The 15,896-nt window shown below is 36.9% G+C and overlaps 1 protein-coding gene across 4 annotated transcripts in view; it reads left to right on the top strand.

Annotated features, from left to right (window-relative positions):
• Positions 1-15,896, top strand: part of RAPGEF4 (Rap guanine nucleotide exchange factor 4) — a 355,797-nt gene that overhangs the window by 60,906 nt on the left and 278,995 nt on the right. The window lies entirely within an intron of this gene.

The following is a 15,896-nucleotide window of genomic DNA, read 5'->3' as shown; positions in this document are numbered from 1 at the left end:
ACAAAACTTGAGAGGAGACTTAAAATCGAAATACCAGGAGACATCAGAATAGCTTTTGGGAACTGATTTTGATTGTGAAGCTGATGGAGACTAAAACCACAGTGGCCACCTAAAAGAGAGGGGGAACCATAAAGAGGAGGGAACCCCAGCATAAAGGGAAGGCTGGAGTGTGCAGACAACCTTTCAAACTATAGCGTTATGGCGACGTCTAGTCTTGCTTTTTTGTTTCTGATCAGTGGAACCCTTCCATGTGTGATTGTGCTGTTAAATAAGATGGCCAGCAGAGGGAACTATTTCACCATTCAACGTTTTCACTAATGTATCCGATGAAAGCATAGAGAGGCTGCTTTGTCTTATTTTCAGAGGATCACAAAGCTGGGCAGGATAGCTAACCCTTTGGACAATACAATGAGGACCCATCTAGGTCTTGATGAGCTGGAACAATAGGTCGGATAAAATAAGACGCAATTTATTAGCAATTGTTAATTCTGTATTTGGATTTAAGAACAATCTCATAAGTTACAAGATGGATCTCTTATGGCCAGATGGTTCGCGTCAGGAAAGATCTTGGTAGTTTTAATGAAATGCAAACTCAGTTGTTTCATGTATCAGCCAAAAAGTCAGTGCAATCTTAGGCTTCATTAAGATATACATAATATGAAGAATAAATGACATAGTAATTTAATTGAATCCTGCTGTTATAGTTTGACCACAGCTGAAGTATTGTGTTTGGTACTGGATACCATGTTGTAGGAAACAGGCAAGTTGGAGAACCTTTATAAGAGAGAATCAGAATGCTGAGTGACCTTCCAGCCATGTCAATTAGCCTGGAGAAGTCTTGGGGATGGAGGTGGGGAGCAGAGATTTACAATAGTGATCAAATATTGGAAAGGCAGCCATAAGGAAGAGGGAGTAGGCTTGTTCTACTTGGGTGTAGAGGCAGCTAGAAAGAAGAAAAGGTAGACTAGAAGAAAGAGGCCCTCTCCTTGGAGAAACTTTCTGAAAATGTGCCTTGCCTGGTCTCAGCAGTTAGTCTAACACTGAATTTTGGCTACCGTCACAGCTATATTTTTAAGAGCAAGATATTTTACTTAATGTGGTATTCCTAGAAAGTGTTTAGGGAATGTTATTTCTAGTAGAGTCAGTCTTCAACTTAAGAATGTGTTGTATTTTGAAAGCTTCTTTAGAATAAATTGGTAGTTTAGAATTCAGAATACAATTCTCCGTAGAACCAATATTGCCTGTGGTAGTTTGTAGGACAATGCACAAAAATTTATGTAATATGTAATCCACCAGAAATATGGTAGTACTGAAAATTTACTGCTGTTGAATTTAATTACTACATGGGACAGTATTTCTATGGATTCAGAATCCATTTCTATGGAAAATCAATTCAGAGTTCCAAAATGAGGCACCAAGAAAACATCTAGCTAGACAGCAGAAAGAGGGACTCCCCATAGCTTCTAACTACTTCTGTGACCTAAGCAGTATCTCTAGGAGTTTGGGAGTGAGCATGGCAAAAGAGTAGGAGTAGATTTGGAGACTACGCAGTTTACTGGAGCCCAGGTCAAATAACTTTCAAGAGCCAATTGCTAATTTTTCAGTGTGAGCGTTTGCTCCTTAGAAACTGGTAAACTCCATAAATCAGGGCTTGATTCATAGATCTGGTAGTTAAATATTTATTTGCATACTACTAGGTGAGGAGTATAGGCTCACAGAATTTAGATCTGGAAATACTTTAGACCCCATTTATAGAAGATGTAAATGACATAAAGAAATTCAGTGTCTTGACAGGAATTGAGAGAAGTAAGAGAAGAAGTGGGGGGTGATAGTGCCAAGGTTTCAAAGATAAGACATTCTGGTGTGCCGGGGCTTCCTTCCAGTATGCCTGGAGACCTTTGTCTGTCCCTAGCCATATCCTCGTGATCCTGCTCCATCCCTCCAACCCTTTCCTTTTTCTCACTAGCCCAAGGGATTGGCTAGCCTGCTTCCCTTTCCACTTCTATCACCTATTGTTTCCATTTTGGTTTTTTCTTCCTTAAGTAACACTGTAGAATATAGTTTATTCATAGTTTATCCCTTATCTTCCTGTTTCTGTAAAAAGCATCCCTTTTGGAGTGCTTATAAGTATTTTTACAACTAATAACTGGAAATGGGAGTAAATGGTTTCCTCCTAAGCCTTCCCCATCCCAGTAACCTTTTCTTTTCTCACTTAGACTTTGTAGAGAAAGACAAAGTTACACACAGTTGCCAGTAGAAGATCTCCGGATATACAAAGCACAGAAGGAGCATTGATTTAATTTCAGAAAAAATGAAAACCACACACAGACTTTATGGGAAATGGGCCCAACTAAGAATGCTGGTGGGGATGGAGCTTCAGGAGAGAGTGGGCATTCTCAGGACACATGTCTAAGGATGTTGTATTCCCACAAGGACATATTCTCCTTGCAGAGCTTCAGCAGGCTTTTTGCTTTCCTCTCTTATTTATATATGACAATAATAAATACAATCTCAGTTCTTCATTAAACTCCAGTGGGAATACAACCAGTATGCCAAAATTTTAGTAAAAATAAATTAATATGAACAATTTATATACACATGGATATATCATATACATTATATATGTGTACATGTTTATGTTTATTTGCATGTGTGCACATATATATTCTCTCTGCAATGTTTTAGTCAAGCAAATCCCACAGGTGAGCTTGCAGATATCACAATGGATAGTGGAACCACCCACATTTTTTTTTCCACATTTTTTTAAAGACAGTTATTTTCCCTTTTCTCACATGTTTGAGAACACTCCCCAGAGATAGTTATGTGATTACAGAAAAGTGCTTGTATGGAAGGGGAGATATGGACTGATTGTATCATATCTAAGCAGAACAAAAAAGAAGGCCACGCCTTTGGCTATATTGCCCTCCCCATTGGGAATGTTGGCAAATTTTAAGGGAGAGGAAAGAACGGTAATGGGAGGGAAAGGGTTGGTAACATAAAGTGACTTAAAGATGCACCAAGTAGGGGGCAGCTAGGTGGCACAGTGGATAAAGCACCAGCCCTGGATTCAGGAGGACCTGAGTTCAAATCCAGCCTCATATAAGTGACACTTACTAGCTGTGTGACCTTGGGCAAGTCACTTAACCCTCATTGCCCTGCAAAAAAAAAAGGTGCACCAAGTAAGGCCTTGAAATCACTAATTTGAAGAGGTTAGCTGAAAGCCAAGGGGTGTAAGGCCTGAAAACTTAACCAAATTAGAATCCGGCTAATAGAGTTTAATCCTGCAAAAAAAGAGGAACATAGTACGATCCATTAAATTATCTACAGTTTAAATGTCTATTCGAAGCACTAATCATCTAATGTGATAAGTTACAGCCTGACACAAACAAAACAAAGGCAGGCCTGTGGGTATAATAGAAAAAGAGCAAAACTGGAATCAAAAGACCTGGGATCAAGTCTCAGATCTGCTGCCACTTAGCAGATGTTTGATTTGGGGCAAGCTAATTTAAGTCTCTGGGCTTTAGTTTCCTTATCTCCAATACAGAGAACTCAAACTTAGATATCATCTAAGGCTTTTTCCAATTAGAAATCCCATGCAAGAGTATTTGTCTATTGCTGTGACTGCAAAGTTGTTATTTACCACAAGAGGGCGGTACTAGAACGTCGAAAGGCCGAAAAATCTGTTACAGACGCTTGGAATTCTAACTTTGAATATTTAAGAAAATTGCTTAGCAATTTCATTCTCCGAGAAACACAAAATCAAAAATAGGTATATTTTGGTGAAATTTGGGAAACTAATTTGTTTACCAATTTTAGCTCCTCAGTAATTCATGCTGTGCTTTTTCATACAAAGACTGTCTCTAAAAATCTTACCAGCAATGTATGTGTGGTTACTAGGCTATTTCTTCCATAGCACAAATACCCACCTCCCTTCCTCTCTCTGCTTCTCTCCCTCTTCCCTTCCCCCCTGCCCCTCGTTTCCTTCCCCCCCCTTCCTCTCTCTCTCCCCCATTCCGCTTTCCCCTCCCTTCCCTTTCTCTTTTTTCAATAAAAGAACTTTTCTAGAATGATTGCTCTGTGTTAGGCACTAATCAATATAGTTTATAGTGATTTGTAATTCCTTACTATTTGTCAATGTTTAAATTGTGAAATAAGTCAATGAATTTGATGATTGGTTTTTCTCCTCAGCATATATGGTTTACTTTTTCATTTCCAGAAAACATTTGGGGGAATAGTCTACAAGTGTATCCTGTTGTATCCTGTACATGGTGAAAATGTGAGAAAGTAATAGTTGTTCTCAGACAATCTCTATGGCATATTAGGTTTTCATATTTCTATAGATGATGAAGAGAATTAACAGACACAAGATTGTGCTGCTTTTATTAGTCATTATTTACCCCCCCCTCCAATTTTCTTTTTACTTGAAGAACACAACTTAGGCTTAAAGGCTCTATTTCCTCAAGAAATCCTTGAGGCATATGTTTAGCTCCTTTAAGATTCCTTGATAGACATCACTCTGGATCACTTCCTTCAAAGATTTCCTTATCACCACCAAGTGATACATCAAACGGAACAATTCTCACTACTTTCATACAGGGTATCCCGCACACAAGTCAAAGTAAGGAAAAATTCCCCTACATTTGTGGATAATATCCTTTCAGTTACACTGAACCATAGAACAACACATGACCTTTTCAATGAGACCCATGCCCACTCATAAGATATTGCTATTGCAAGTAGATGAAGCAAGTAGGTGAAAACTAAAGAGAAAAAGAATATGTCCTGCCCATATTGCATAAATATTGATGGGGAGCAAGAGTGCTGGAATTAGAATCAGGAAGACCTACATTCAAATGCTGCCTTAAACTCTTACTAGCTATGTGACACTTAACCTCTCCTGGCCTCAGTTTCCTTATCTGTAAAAGAGGGACAATAATGCCTCACAGGGATGTTGTAAGGATCAAATGCATTTGATGTCAATTGATGCCTGAGAAGTTACTCCATGAGTACATACATCTTGAACAGTAATTGTATACAGACAACTACTTCAACTTAGAATTCATCAGGACAGAGTAGAGTGGGATATGTTTGGGAAATGCACAGTGCTTTTGCTGCTTTTAAAATGCTCCCTTATGCCAAGGCCCATCTTTATAAAGAATAGGATGTAACTTCCTAGAGGGCAAGTACTATTTGATTTGGGTCTTTGTGTCTTACTCATAGTGACTTGTATATTGTTGTAATGATTGGAATGATGCCACCTACTGGAGACTTGCTGTGGGAAAGCTCCACCATGAGGAAAATGCCTCAGAGGCATTGTGGCTTTTCCTTGGCGTCAGGAAATGACGTTTGCTCATGGGTGCTGTCTATCAAGGCTGCCAGCCAGTCGACTTGAGGAGCCTTCTATGGTCTGGGAGGAGACAGGAAGGAGGAAAGGGAGCCTGCGTGGAGAGCTCTGGGGTTTTTTGGCTTCCTGACTTGATGGTGGTGGCGGCAGAGGACTTCACAGGAAATTTGAGGAAAGATAGGAATGCCAGGCTGTTAGAATTCTGTTCTCAATCTTTTTCTTTCTATTTTCCAATAAACCCTTAAAAACCTAAACTCGTTTTATCAGTGATTTTTAGTCAGTTTCCCCCAAACTGGGGGAACAGATTGGAATCCACATTTAGAATCTTAAATTACACATAGTAAATAATGAAAAAGTATTTGATGAATAAATGTACATAATCTCCTGATAATGCTATATGATCTTAATCATGGAACACTCTAAATTCAGAAGAATCACCATTTCCTATGCCCCAAAAGACAAGAGATAGTGGTAGGTGAAAGTAGGTTGAAACATATCATCAGTGACAGACATGCTATAAGTTACATTAATGCCTAGAAAAGAGATGGGCCAATCATGGAGCATATGAATGAATAATATTAGTGCTGCATTGGTATTCTCAAAACAAATAAACAAATTAAAAAGCAAACACATGAATAAATAAGCGAATGAATAAGTGAATGAATGAGTGAATGAATGGATGAATGAACAAACAAATAGATGAATAGGTAAATAGGCAAATAAATAAAAAGATATGTATATACATTTACACACACATATACATGTACACACACACACACAGAGTTCAAGGTTCAGAGTAGCTATTCTGTGAAGAATTTACAGGATAACTGGACAAGAACCAGGCAAAAAGATGAGAAGGCATGGATGAGCTGAACTCTTCACTGGCAAAGGGAATGTCCATACCTATGAGATTCAGTAAAGTATTTAAATGTTTTACAAAATACAGAAGGTTGTATTTGTTACTCTGTTGTCATTGAATCCGATAATGAAAAGGTGTTAAGATTCAGCCATGATACCTATGAGTATAGACTGTCAGACTAAATCAAAGTGTCCTAGGGTTATCCTATTAGAGCTGTTTCCTATTTAATGACTTGTATAACTTTGCAAGTAGATTCCAGGAAGACGTTTTGGATGTAGCAGAGGAAGGTTCTTTATTGTTTGTTGGATGAAAGCCTTGCCTTGGATGTGTTTTACCTAACTCTCTGATAGTAAATAGTTTTTCCTCTTGACAGTAAATGCAATCAAGTTTATTTGACAAGCTCTGAGATCAGGTTGCATTAAATTTTATTATTTAAAAAGATTCAGGAACACTCAATAAATTTGAGTGATAAATTTGAGCAAGTGCAGTGAAGTCAGAATCTACACAACTTAATGGAAAATGCTGCCCAGAGGACCAAAATAAGAATAAGAGGGCTTTCCCCCACATTGAATAATTAAAGGACTAATATAGTCTCTGAAGTTATTCTAACACGTATACAAATCTATGAATTTTGGAGAAGGTTATCATTATTCAAGCCATTCACGTCAAGGTGAGTTTAACTTATGGAATAAAAGTATTTGGCACTGATTAAAGCTTGTTGACTGGAAGTCATACAAGAGTATATTTCAAAAATGTTGTCTGCCAAGTTATATGTAAATTCCCAAAGCGCCTTTTTATTATTGGTGAATTTATTATTATTATTATTATTATTATTAGTGCAGTTTTATTTCAATTCGATACCATCTCAGTGATTTTGGGAAGTTGAATTTCAAATGACAGCTATATATGTATTTGGAAAGCAATATTATAGGTGTGTTTCTTTAGCTTAGGTACAATCTTTCTAAATAATGACATATTACCATTTCACACCCAGCAATATTCCATTTTTAAACCAAAGCTGACTTTATATACTATTTCAAAGATCCATGATTCCTTTCATGTAGATATTCTTTCTACCTATGCTAATCACAGCCCTTCTATTTACAAATGTTAGGACCTATTAGAGTCATCTTCCTGGTGTAAGCCTCTTGGAATTTAGCCAGGTTGGTGCTTTGGCCTAGGAGGTGAAGTCATTCCAACTTGATGGGAGCTGCCATTGTTTGGGAAAGCAGAACTTAGAGAATTCAGAACCACTTCCAAGGTAGCAATTAGGCATCAGAGTAGGTACATCCATGCATGTATGCATGTATGTATGTATACATATACACACATATATGCATATATACATATTTCAATCATCTATTTCTCATCTATCTATCATCCATCTATCTATCTATCTATCTATCTATCTATCTATCTATCTATCTATCTATCTATCTATCTATCTATCATCTATCTATAAATGGAAAGGAGTATGGCAGAGTAGACAGGGTCAGCTTTAGAGCCAAAAAGACCCAGATTCAAGTCCTGGCTCTGTTGTCTATTGGCTGTGTGATTCTGGGCAAGTCTCTTAACCTCATTGTGTTCCAAAAACCTCTCTAAGACTTGAAATTGTAGGGAATGTGCTCACTTGTATTTGTTTGTTTGTTTTGTGGGACAATGGGGGTTAAGTGACTTGTCCAGGGTCACACAGCTAGTAAGTGTCAAGTGTCTGAGGCCAGATTTGAACTCAGGTCCTCCTGAATCCAGGGCTGGTGCTTTATCCACTGGACCACCTAGCTGCCCCAACGCTCACCTATATTAATAGGAATTTTGTCACCTAAGATTGTGGCAGCAAGGCATCACAGTGAATAGAGCACTGAGACTGGATTCAGGAAGATCTGAGTTCAAATTGAGCCTTAGGCACTTACTAATTGTATGACCCTGGGCATGTCACTTAACCATAATCTGCATCAGTTTCCTTAACTATTAAAAGAAGTAAGGAAGACTCATCTTCCTGAGTTCATTTCTGGCCTAAGATACCTACCTTTGAGAAAGTCACTTAACTCTGTTTGCCTCAGTTTCCTCATCTATAAAATGAGCTGGAGAAATAATGACAAGCCACTGCAGGATCTTTGTCAAGAAAATCCCAAATGGGGTCATGAGTTGGACACAACTGAAAATGACTGAATCACAGTAACAATAGCATCTACTTCACAGGGCTGTGAGGATCATCATCAAGATAATATTTGTAGTAGGTGCTTAACAAATGTCTGTTCTCTTCTCCCCAGACACTTTCCTTATACTGATGACATCACAGGTCTAGTCCCTACCATGATACAAGTACATTTGTAGTATATTTGTATACAAGTAGGGGTTAGGAAACTCATTTTTTTTTACTCCCTAAAGTTTGTGTCACAGTACGGAGACTTTGGAGACCACCTGCTCATGTATCTCTTGCAGGCATGTTAGTGAGGCCTAATGCCCCCCAAAGAACACTTGATTTGGAATAAGAGGATGTGGACTCTATCCCGCTTCTGTTTCTTATCTCCCTTAATACCTTAGGCAGCCCATCTATCTCTTCTGTGCTTCAGTTTCCTCATCTCAAAGTAATATTGTCTAATCAGATGACCTCTAAGGGACTTCCTGACCTTGAGCCTAGTTATTAGAACTGTTCATTGTTCCAACCATTCTAGGAAGTAATTTAGAATTGTGCTTTGTGACTAAAAATGACTAAAATGACCAGACCCATGGACACAGAGAGTCAAGTGTTAAGCACAAATCCCCAAAAGGTCAATAATTAAAAAAGAAAGAAAGTCCCTGTATACACCAAGATGTTTATAGCAGCACTTTTTCTAGTAGCAAAGAATGGGAAAAAAACATATGCCCACTGATTGGTGTACATATAATAGATATTACTGTGCTATATAAAGAATATAAAAAAGCATGAGAAGACAGGAATTAATGTAGAATTGGAGTATTAAAGAATAGGCAGACAATACATACAATGGTTACAAGAGAAAAGAAGAGCAAAACAAATTGTAACTGAATACTGAAAAATTACAATAACCAAGGTAGACCCCAAAGAAGTGATATGAGAAAAACACTCCTTCTTCTTCTTCTTCTTCTTCTTCTTCTTCTTCTTCTTCTTCTTCTTCTTCTCCTCCTCCTCCTTCTCCTTCTCCTTCTCCTTCTCCTCCTTCTCCTCCTCCTCCTCCTCCTCCTCCTCCTTCTTCTCCTTCTCCTTCTCCTCCTTCTCCTTCTCCTCCTTCTCCTCCTTCTCCTCCTTCTTTCTTCTCCTCCTTCTCCTCCTTCTCCTTCTTCTCCTCCTCCTTCTCTTTCTTCTCCTTCTTCTCTTTCTTCTTCCCCTTCTTCTCTTTCTTCTTCTCCTTCTTCTCTTTCTTCTTCTCCTTCTTCTTCTTCTTCTTCTTCTTCTTCTCCTTCTTCTTCTTCTTCTTCTTCTTCTTCTTCTTCTTCTTCTTCTTCTTCTTCTTCTTCTCTTTCTTCTTCTCCTTCTTCTTCTTCCTAATACCACTCTTCTTCTCATTCCACCCTACTTCTTTATGTAGGTGGGGACTTTTGGTACAGTACACTTCAAAGAAGATGTTGCTTAGTTTTGCTGAACTGTACCCCCATCATTCTTTGCCATAATTCATAGGGGCCAATAAATTGTATGTAGAGATCCCTCTGGGCTGCATATTCACTTAGGAAACCTCACGTGTTTATATATTTCTTATTAGTTACTTTATTTTGTTAAATATTTCTCAATTACATTTTATTTTGGTTTGGGCTACACTCTGGAGTCTTGTGGGTCACTTGTTTACATCTCTTTTCTAAGACATAGCTTCTAAGGAGGAGAGAATGATGCACTGATAAATGAAGCTAATATAATAAAATGTATCAATAATATTTTATTTTAAAGTTTTGCAAACCATGGATAGTCCTTATCACACTGAAAACATATGCTGACTTTACTAACATATCTCTCTTTTTAATTTTTTTTTTGGTGGGGCAGTGAGGGTTAAGTGACTTGCCCAAGGTCACACAGCTAGTAAGTATCAAGCATCTGAGGTCAGATTTGAACTTAGGTCCTCCTGAATCCAGGACCGGTGCTTTATCCACTGTACCACCTCACTGCCCGCATATTTCTCTTTTATTATCAATTTTCCTATTCATTCTCACAAAGTACCTTGGATATAGTAAATGCTGAATAAATATTTGTTTAAACTAAAAGAGAAGATATGTGTACATGATACATATAAATAATCCCTGTCTCATTTCAGCATTTCATTTCAGTTGTCTTTCCAACTGAACTTTGAAAATAGCTAAAAACTTAACATCTTGCAGCCCCTTACTTCCCTTCTACTCTTTTGTTAAAGTTGTTAACAAATAAAATACAACTTGGAATAGGAAGGATCTTTAGAGAATAAGTCCATAAATTATCTAGCTTTACTTGGAATAAGGGAAAGAGATACAGGAATATTTGATGTTAGATATTGGATATGCATTTGTAATCAAAACAACTTGCTCTCCACTATTTGCACATAATTCATCCTGTCTACTTTTCTTCATCCAGCATGAGCCTATTCCACACACTTTGATGGTAAACCACTAAAAGAACCCATGCACACCCCTGCTGATTGGTAAGAATTCACTACATTTCACCAGGACCAGCCACTCAAATATGTCTTTTTCCTGCCCTGCTACCATGGATATGCCTCTCCTCCTCCCACCTCCTTTTCTGCTTTCTGTTCTGAGAACAGTAATCAAATCAATCCACGGCTTCTGGAATGGCTGCACAATTTGATTGCTCCATGACTTCATACACTATCTCTGTGACTTTACCCTTCCCTTGCCACCACTTGCATTTGTAACCAAAACAAGTTGCTATCCACTATTTGCACATAACTCAAGCGGCATGTATGTACACACATGCATACATACATATTTGGGAGTATTTGGAATATCTATCACCCGAAGCAGTATATATACCAATATACATGGTGTATATGTATATATACACACATATATGCATATATACATACATCTTCTAAATACTCCAAAAAAGCAGTTGGGTAAATGAGTGAGAAAGTATGTTTTCAGAGTAAGAGAAAGAGTAATTGTTTGGTTCAGTCGATAGCAGAAAAGAGGGTTAATTATGACACATAGAGTTAAGAGTTGGGATGTGCTAGAGTCAGCTCAAATCTGCTCATGAGAGCTGAATATGAAATTTTCAGTGTGAGCATTTACACCTTAGGGATTGGCAAACACTACCAATCAGGGATTTATTTATTGTTTTGTTGACTGTATTTAAGAAATTCATGAAGAAAAATATTAATAACATACATTAAAGGTAAAGATGTGTCATGCATAAATCAGGTTGTAGTCACTGCACGTGTTTCTTTCCTTGCTCTTTGCATTAGTCTTCTTAGGCTTCCATAGCATGGCAAATTCCATCATAATAATGGACCACAATTTGTGTGGCTGTTCCCCAATCAATGGCCATCTACTTGTTCCCCTTCATTGCATCTACAAAAAATGCAATTATAAACATTTTTGGTATGCTTGACACTCTGAACTCATCATATGTATGTTCTGAAGTTAAAATGAAATTGAGACATAATCAGATTTTTCCAAATGGGATGATAGAGTTCTAGGACATGTACAAACTTAAAATAAATAGAAAGCTATATTTACCAATGGGAGATTCCAGAAAGAGGCAGGAACATTCATTAAGCATTTTTGGAAATCTTCAAAAGTAGAACATACACACACACATATCAGAATTCTAATCTATAAATATACACATATGTATATATGTGTTTGATGTTGCTTCAAACTAAACTGATAGATTCCATGATACTTAGCTCATTTATCTTGCCTTTGATATATATATATATATATACACATATATACATACATATATATATATGTGTGTGTGTATGTATATATACTGAATTAGAAAGGATGATTCTACCTAGTAGCAGAACATCCTATGTATACCTTAAAAATATGTACTAAAAGTCACACTTTATGTATCTATTGATTATCCAACCATCCATTCATCCCTTCATTTTTTCTAATTGTTGAATCATTTCAGTCATGTCCAACTCTTTGTGACCCATTTTGGGGTTTTCTTGGAAAAGATAATAGAGTGGTTTGCTATTTCTTTCTCCAGCTCATTTTACTCATGAGGAACTGAGGCCAACAGGGTTAAGTGACTTGCCCAGGGTTACACAGCTAGGGAGTGCTTGAGGCCAGATTTTAACTCATGAAGATGAGTCTTCCTCATTCCAAGGCCAGTGCTCTATCCATTCATTTAGTATATCCTTATTGAGCAAGTACTATGTGAAGGCCAGTGTGATAGGGACTCTGGAGGATATAAAGATAAGTAATGCACTGATAGAATTTAGAGGTAGATCTGAGGCTATTTCCATTAATAGGAATATAAGACTATACATCATCTTGAGGGCTTAAGGACCTTCTTGGTAACCTGTGATCCTTTTTGAAAAGAGCCAAGACTCATTTTGAGTTTTGTCTTTATGGCTCTTTATGTTTTGGGGGTTTTGGTGGGGGGGGGGTTTGGAATATGACAAAGGCTTCCTAAGGGTAAATAAAGAGGGTGATACTACTAGGTCTTGATTATTGGTAGCAACATGGAATCATCTGCAAAGTAAATCCAAAAATCATCCCAAATCCTCTTCTTATTCATGAGGGTCAGCCTACCAGTGCTGCTACTGAGCAGAGAACCTGGCCTATGTAAATTTCACAAGCCTGGAAAATAACTGAGCGCTATAAAATAACTGAGCACTATATATTGCTATCAACAATAACTTAATTTTTTATCAACTAAAATAATGAAGTATCTCAAACACTTAAGATGGCAAGAACTGTTGATCAGGAGAGCAAGAATATAGGAAAGCTTGCTATTCTTTTTTTTGTTTGTTTGTTTTTTGGCGGGGCAATGGGGGTTAAGTGACTTGCCCAGGGTCACACAGCTAGTAATTGTCAAGTGTCTGAGGCCGGATTTGAACTCAGGTACTCCTGAATCCAGGGCCGGTGCTTATCCACTGCGCCACCTAGCCGCCCCAAAAAGCTTGCTATTCTTAACAGATTTTGATGGGTTGTAGCGAATCATAATCCATTCTTCATCCTTAGCAGAATATATGAATTGCTTAGAGGTGGACATACTAAGCTAAGAGAGAATACAAAATACTCAGAGTCCTGGGATCTCTTCTCATGGGCAGTTTTCAATGTTAAAATGTTCACCTCTGTTTCCTGGCAAACATCCTTCAATTCTTCCCTGCTCTTTAATTCTTTTCTTAGAAATTATTGATTTTATTTTCTTGAACACAATTTTATATGGTAATATCTGTGCAGAAGCAATTTTCCATGGTTCAGGGATCTGGACTATTATGAGCATTTGTCTTAGTAATGTGATTACAGAGTTACTAACTTGATTTTAATAACATTTGCCTATTATCATGTATTAGATGCATGAAAGGAAAACAATGTATTTTCTAACACAGAGAATTACCCTTGTGTATTTCCCATGGTTTATTTGCCATAACAAGGTAGCTGCTGGAATAAAAAATCATTTCAGATGACTTTTGAGTAACCACTGACATAATTTAATTATTTAAAAAATTATAAACAATTGAAATGATATATATGTAATTATTAAAATTTTAATTTTATCACCATCAATAAAAGCAATCAAATAAACACAGAAAACAACAGGGAAAATCTTACAACAAACATTTAGCCTTTAACAAGCAAAAACAGTTGTTCCCAGGCCTATCCCAAGTTCTACCATGTTTGTCAACATTTTGCTTTTCCCTTTCTCTTTCTGTTTCCATATATATACATATACATATACACATACACATACATACACATACACATATACATACATACACACATACATACACACATACATACATGCACACATACATACACATATACATACACACATACATACATACATACATACATACATATACATACACACACACACACACACACACACACACACACACATATATATATATATATATATATATATATATATATATGGAAACAGAAATCTTACTGGATGGTCAGTTCTGGTTCTGCTAATTTGTTTCCTTATCACTTCAAATATGGCATGACTATTCCATATTTCTTTGAATGCTTAATATTTATTATTATAGGACCATGAAATTCTACTGCATTATTAAACCATATGTTACTAAACCAGAGAATGTAGTTATTGGAAAAAAAGCTGTTTCTAGTACTTTTGCTATTTAAAAAATGGAATAGCCATTAATATTTTCATACAGACAGTTGTCTTCCCCACCTTTTTTGGGGGGAGCGGCAATGAGGGATAAGCAACTTGCCCAGGGCCACGCAGCTAGTAAATGTCAAGTGTCTGAGGCTGGATTTGAACTCAGGTCTTCCTGAATCCAGGTCCGGTGCTGCGCCACCTGGCTGCCCCTCTATTCCCCCAACTTTTTTATGGTGTCTTTGGCATAGCATCCTCTGAATGAAACCTCCAGGTCAAAAGGCATGATTGGTTGTGTGACCTATTCATCACATATTTACATATTGCTTCCCAGAATGTTTGCCTATTGGTATTTTCTAAAAGGAGATAGAATTATCTCCAAACTTCATAGACAATATTGCAGACAAATTAATTTGTTAGGGTTCATAAATATCTGGATTACTATATTGTTTTAGTAGCTGCTATTTCTGCAGCATTTTTAGATATAAAAACTATTTTCTCCACAACAGCCTTGTGCAGGAGGTAATACAAGTATTGTTATCCCCATTTTAAAAACAAGGAAATTGCTCTTTTCTCTCTCTGTACCCTATCACTTCCAAACTTCTGAAGGATATCATTGTTTTCTACTGTTCCTAATTCCTCATCAATTCCTCTTTATTTCATTTTTCATACTTACCAATAAAGCAGAGCCTTTCCACAAAGATTATTAGTCATTAAAATGTTACTTAATTCAATAGGTTTTAAGCAATGATCCAACACAATTCCAAAAGACTCACGAAACATTCTATCCACCTCCAGATGGAAAACCCATGGACTCAGAGTACAGATGGAAGCATTTTCTTCTATTTCATTTTCTTTTCCTTTCCTTTTTTTTTTTTGGACATAGCTAATGTAGGATTTGTTTTGCATAACTACATATTTGTACTGCATTTTCTTTTCTTTTTTTGCCTTCTCAATTGGAGTAGTAGGAGGGAGGGAGAGAAAATGGAACTGAAAATAAAATAAAATAGAATTTAAAAAATAATAGAAAAGTTCAGATGAATGTTCTTTTCTAATTTTCCTTAGGCACCTTACTATATTCAACATAGTGATCATTTCACATTTACCTAAATGTTCTTTGACATTAATTTCCAGAACGATTGTCTTCTGGTCTACCTTCCATCTTTCTGTTAAAGGGAGACTGAAGGTTTGAATAAATGGCTCATATACTCAGCAGATTAATTTATTGAGTCTCAGTTTCTTAATCTGTAAAATATAGATAGTAATATCTATAGTACCTACCTCAAAGGGTTGTTGTTAGATCTAATTGAGATATTGTGCTGTAATGCACTTTTTAAACCTTGAAAGCTCTATATTGCTAAGTGTCAGTTACATAGAGCACTCAATAAATCTTTTTTGATTGATGTTTCAGTCTGTGGACTTTTTAGAACTCTTGCTTCTGTTTGCTCTTT

Source organism: Dromiciops gliroides, chromosome 3, assembly GCF_019393635.1.
Source record: "Dromiciops gliroides isolate mDroGli1 chromosome 3, mDroGli1.pri, whole genome shotgun sequence".
Taxonomy (NCBI): domain Eukaryota; kingdom Metazoa; phylum Chordata; class Mammalia; order Microbiotheria; family Microbiotheriidae; genus Dromiciops; species Dromiciops gliroides.
Note: the sequence above shows the minus strand (reverse complement) of the source record. Positions and strands in the feature narration are given on the sequence as shown.